This window comes from Bos javanicus, chromosome 22, assembly GCF_032452875.1.
Source record: "Bos javanicus breed banteng chromosome 22, ARS-OSU_banteng_1.0, whole genome shotgun sequence".
NCBI classification, from domain to species: Eukaryota; Metazoa; Chordata; class Mammalia; order Artiodactyla; family Bovidae; genus Bos; species Bos javanicus.
Window position 1 is genome coordinate 14,373,441 of NC_083889.1, and position 6,000 is coordinate 14,379,440.

Sequence of the window (6,000 nt, forward strand, 5' to 3'; positions counted from 1 at the left end):
CCAGGTGGGCTCATCAGGTACCAGAGACTAATGAAGAGGATTGGACAGTCCTGTGAGTGAAGTAGGGTGTGGTTGAGCAAGGCATGTACAGAAACCAAGAGAACAGCCATCCTGAATGGGCTAACCATTCGGTCGCCAACGCCAAACCTTAGATTATGGAATGAGACTTCAGATGATCACCAATGTCTGTGATCTTGATAACATATAGATTTTAGATTAAAAGTGCCTGGTAGATCTCTCTCCTACCCCTCCTTGGTAACTGTTATCTTAATAGGTTTCCACTCTGCACTTTCCCCTCCACCTGAGACACTACACCCAGGAAAGATACTTTCTGACATAGAGGGACAAAAAGCCTCTGCAACTACAAAACCTGACTCTTGATCAGCGATGCTTTCAGAGGAAGATCCTGATCAAAAGAGAGAAATGGAAAATATGTATATACATATTAAACAAAAATCTCGATTAAATAAAGTTGGGAGACAAGAAGTGGGGCGCTCTCATACCCTGTGATGATAGCCGAGCTCAACTGGAAGAAGAATGAATCCTCTTCTTTCCTACCAAGGACTCCGTCAATGGAGTCTTTGTTTACTACAGCCTTCCCAACTTACTCTTCCCCTTTATAAAATCTTTCTCCTCCCCTGCCAAGCTGCGGAACTGCACCATGTCTTGTCATGGTTACACACGCCGAATTGGAATTCCCTGCTGATGCCAAATAAGGCCATTTTTCCTGGAGAAATATCTGGCAGTCGTTTGGTTCCTGAGCCACCAAAATGCAGCCTTAACAGGAGAAATTATGTGTCAAAGAAAAATAACCTGAGATCTTAAATGTTCACAAACTGGTTATATTATGATACATCAGCACAAGATGTTAAAATAAGTTCTTATATAAGATGAGTGATTCCTTCAGAACAAGATTTTAGGCCACAAGAAAAAAAAATCTTAAAATTTTGAATTTGAGTCGGGCCAAGTTCATTTCCTCAATCTTTCACTGAATAGAGGCATCTGAGCAGGGCACCACCTGAAATTAACAAAACATATCAATTACAGAGTAGGCTTAGACAAGGGTGGTTTATTACCTGCAGTATTTCCTCTCTCTATGGGCTCAACTTCCTTTCAATCAGACTATTTTATAAGTTATCTTTCAGATTTGAAAACCATTGTCTGTAAGATTTTTTTTTTACTCAGTCCAAGGATGTTCCTCACCTCAGACTTCCTAATGCACATTTTTAAAATGTTGTAATTTCTTAAATTGTAAAACAAAACACAAATACAGAAAAACCCACAAAATAAACATATAAAAAATTATTACAAGAAGGCCATCCTTGTAATCACCCAGACCAGCCACAGCACTTTGCCAAGAAGTCCTTCCCTGAGCCTCCAACAATCACAACTCCTCAATACTCCCCCCAAAAGTAATCACCCTCCTGACTTCCATGCGTTTCTTTATAGTTTCCTCATTCAAGTGCGCATTCCCAGACACCTCAGTTTAGTCTTGCACATTTTCTAAAAAGCATTGTGCGTCTTTTAAGTCTCTTTTAATCTGCAAGTTCACCCAGGTATCATCAGAGCAACCCACACCTATGAGCAGTTGAAGCATTTATGATTTCAGCGGGCTGGGCCTATACTCAAACTCTGAAACAAGGGCAGGCAGCAGGGGCACGCAGGTGAAGACAAGAACCTCCTCTTAATCATCCACACCTTCAAATCTTTAAACTCGCTCTCTAGCAGCATTAGCAACACCCAGGAACTGAGAAGTGCAAATTCCCCACCATGGGGCCCAGACCTTACTGAATCAAAAACTCTGGAAGCGGGATCCAGCAATTTGCGTTTTAACTAGCCCTGCGGTTGCACGCTACCTTAGAAACCCAAGTCAACCTTTCCCGAGAGCAGAAGAGAAGTCGGGCACTACACTGAGCCCTAAACTGGTGCTCCTCCTCGCAGCACTTTTCGGACCAAATCAATTGTAGGCTTTGAGCTTCGACTGACCTCGAAAGCGTAGGCTCTAGGTCGCTACGTTAACACCCTCTCTTCCCGCACCCGCCCCCTCAAACTGGAGGCGTTCACTGCCTCCCCACGTCCAACGACATCAGTCAGCGAGGCCAGCTTAGAACCCGGGAAAAGCTAAACCAGAGTTTTAAGAGATAAAACTCCGAATATGAGGTGTCTATAAAGCGCATCTCCAGAACCCAGGTCCTAGAAGACGTGTTCCGCGTACCCTAAATCGAAAGTTTTGTAGAGTTCAACACAAGCACAAAAAAAGCGGAGCCAGAACAGAGCGGGGGCGCTGGGGGCAAAGGGTCCACGGAGGGAGAGAGAGTGGTGGGCGGAACCCCTCCAGACCGGCGAACGCTGAGAGAGACAGGGACACAAATTCGTGGCCCCTAAAACCGCCACTGCGGCTCACCTGCTCGCTCGCTGGTGAGAATCCGCAGGTCCATGGGATACCTAGCGTGAGTGCTAGCGTCTCGGCCCCTACGCCTGAAGACGAGTCCACTGGCCAAAGGCCAGGGGCGAAGCAATGGAGCAAGGCGGGACGCAAAAGGAATCCGTGAAACCGTGTAGGTGAAGCACCCCTCCGGGTTTGGATTCGGCCAGCCCGTCTCCAAGGCAGCACGCAGAACGCCGCTTTGAGCGCCCAGCGCTGATTGGCTGAGCAGTTTCGGTTCCCATTGGCTGGGGCCGGGAAATGGAGCTGCTAGGGTCAACTTCAATGGACCCGCGTCAACTTCAATGGCCCCGCGCCTACCATTAGGACGAGTCCACCGATCGACCCCAAACCAGGGTAGAACGTGCTTGGGAAGGCAAGGCTCAGAGCGTCGGTGACCGGCCTTGCGAGTTCCGCACCGCTCCGTGTTTGGATCGGTCCAACCCGTCTCCAGGGCAGCACGCAGAACGCCCGAAAAAGCGCAGGGCTCTGATTGGCTGAGAAGTTTGTGTTGCTATTGGCTGGGGTCTGGAAATGGGGTGCCCGTATTACAGCGTTGATCCATCCGGACAGTGGGTGGGGGAATCGGGGCTTTGGGCTGGTCGTTGGGGCCCTTCCTGGGTAGCAGTTGCATAATTGGTGGCAGTGCAGTCTTGTGCCCTCATCATTTCTTCCTTTCTCCACTGTCTTCAGTTTTCTTCCATCCTTTTAGGTGGAAGGGGCAACTTAGTCTGTAACAATCGCTCCTCAGGTTCCTACTCCTTTAGAAAAGAGAAGGTTACGGATTATCTCCCTTCTTGTACATGAGAAAAGACCAGAAACCTGATCTCGAGTTGGTTGATTATGACTTTCGAAGCTCCAAACTCTCAAATTCCAACTACTAGAAAAGTTAGCACAAGCTCCTCTCTTCCACACGGGGTTAGCTCACAGATAATCACCTTTGGCATCAGAATTATCTGAAGCTCTGGTTAAAACAGGGCCCACCCACCCACAGAACTTCTGATTCTGTAAATCTGATGAGCCCCCAAAGTTCTCATATCTATTAAGGTGATGTGAATGTTGCGGATAACGGACCACGCTCTGCAAACCTTTACGGGTAGGAACTGTGTCTGTCTCTCATCTCAGGTTTAATCATGTCTCCTGTTCTTTGACTTCTAACCCTTCTTGCCTTCCCAAGAGTTTTAAATTGGCCTTGATTGTCAGGTTTTTTTGTATTTAGGAGATTTGATCTGGAAAAAAATTTCCTTATATATCAGTTCAGTTCAGTTCAGTCGCTCAGTCGTGTCCAACTCTTTGTGACCCCATGAATCGCAGCACGCCAGGCCTCCCTGTCCATCACAAACTCCCAGAGTTCACTCAGACTCAAGTCCATCGAGTCAGTGATGCCATCCAGCCATCTCATCCTCTGTCGTCCCCTTCTCCTCCTGCCCCCAATCCCTCCCAGCATCAGAGTCTTTTCCAGTGAGTCAGCTCTTCGCACGAGGTGGCCAAAGTACTCACTTCCTAATCAATCAAGACATACAATGAAATATCAGCTAGTTTATTCTGAGTTTTGACAGCCTCGTCCTTAGTGTTAGAAATAAGTATCTGGAATATAGTTCTTCCTTAAAACTGGTTAAATACACATCACCTGTGTTGAAGAAGTTCCCTTATTCTTGAAACAACTAGGGAAGCTAAAAAAGATGTTCCACTTCTACTCAGGAGCCAAACCAGGTCATTTGGGAAAGGCTATAACTGTCCTCACAAAATAATTTGGATTCATGATTCGAGGAACTGAACACATCAATTTACCACAAAGCCTCCCAAATTCTAAGACTTAAACCCTAATGGCACTTAACAAGGAAGGAAGAATGAAATTAGAGCACTCCCTAATACCATTTGTTGTTGTTGAGTCACTCAGTCCTGTCCAACTCTCTTGCAACCCATGGACTGTAGCCCCAAGGTTCCCCTGTCCATGGGGATTCTCCAGGCAAGGATACTGGAGTAGGTTGCCATTTCCTTCTCCACCCTAATTCCATACACAAAAAAATAAAATGGATTGAAGACCTAAATGTAAAGCTGCTGCTGCTGCTAAGTCGCTTCAGTCATGTCCGACTCTGTGCGACCCCATAGACGGCAGCCCACCAGGCTCCACCACCCCTGGGATTCTCCAGGCAAGAACACTAGAGTGGGTTGCCATTTCCTTCTCCAATGCATGAAAAGTGAAAGTCAAGTCACTCAGTCGTGTCTGACCCTTAGCGACCCCATGGAATGCAGCCTACCAGGCTCCTCCATCCATGGGATTTTCCAGGCAAGAGTACTGCAGTGGGGTGCCGTCGCCTTCTCCAAATGTAAAGCTAGACACTATAAAACCCTGAGAGGAAAACATAGGCAGAACATTCTTTGACATAAATCTCAGCAAGATCTTTTTTGACCCACGACCTAGAGTAATGAAAATAAAAACAAAAATAAATGGGACCGAACTAACCTTAAAAACTTTTGCATAGCAAAGTAAACCATAAACAAAATGAAAAGATAACCCTCGGAATGGGAGAAAATATTTGCAAATGAAGCAACCAACAAGGGATTAATCTCCAAAATATATAAACAGCTCATGCAGCTCACTATCAAACAAATCAAAACATGAGCTAAAGATCTAAGTAGACATTTCTCCAAAGAAGACATAAAGATGGCCAAAAAGCACATGAAAAGCTACTCAACATCACTACTTATAGAGAAATGTAAATCAAACCTTCAGTGAGTTATCACCTCACACCAGTCAGAATGGCCATCATCAAAATATCTACAAACAATAAATCCTGGCTAGGATATATGCAGAAAAGGGAACCCTCCTACACTGTTGGTGGGAATGTAAATTGGTACACCCACTGTGAAGAACAGTATGGAGAATCCTCAAAAAACTAAAAATGCCATATGACCTAGCAATCCCACTCCTGGGCATAATATAGCCAGAGAAAACCATAGTAATTTTAAAAGATACATGCAACCCAGTGTTTATTGCAGCACTATTTACAATAGCCAGGATATGGGGAACAACCTAAATGTCCGTCAACAGAGGAATGGATAAAGATGTGGTACGTATGTACAATGGACTATTAGTCATAAAAGGAAAGAAAATAGTTCATTTGCTGAGATGTGGATAGATCTAGAGATTGTCATATACAGTGAAGTCAGAAGGAGAAAATATCATATAACATCTCTTATATGTGGAATCTAGAAAAAATAGTGAAAAGTGAAAGTCGCTGGATCATGTCTAACTCTTTCTGACCCCATGGACTATATAGTCCATGGAATTCTCTAGGCCAGAATACTGGAGTGGGTAGCCTTTCCCTTCTCCAGGGGATCTTCCCAACCCAGGGATCAAACTCAGGTCTGTCACATTGCAGGCAGAGTCTTTACCATCTGAGCCACAAGGGAAGCCCAAAAATTCTGGAGTGGGTAGCCTATCCCTTCTCCAGCAGATCTTCCCGACCAGGAATCAAACTGGAGTCTCCTACATTGCAGGTGGATTCATTACCAACTGAGCTATCAGGGAAGCCTGAAAAAGTAGTACAGTTCAGTTCAGTCGCTCAGTC

At 45.4% G+C, this 6,000-nt stretch overlaps 1 protein-coding gene across 10 annotated transcripts in view; it reads right to left on the bottom strand.

Annotated features, from left to right (window-relative positions):
* The window catches only part of ULK4 (unc-51 like kinase 4), a 508,471-nt gene extending 505,580 nt beyond the window's left edge, over positions 1 to 2,891 (bottom strand). For 4 of the 10 annotated variants that reach the window (XM_061396049.1, XM_061396047.1, XM_061396040.1 and 1 more), the window contains exon 1: positions 2,405 to 2,889. The gene's annotated coding sequence lies outside the window, so the exon portion shown is untranslated. Of the gene's footprint in view, positions 1 to 2,404 lie in introns of all 10 variants that reach the window. The other 6 variants (XM_061396048.1, XM_061396045.1, XM_061396046.1 and 3 more) reach the window with 4 other exon arrangements.
* Between the last annotated feature and the right edge of the window lie 3,109 nt (positions 2,892 to 6,000).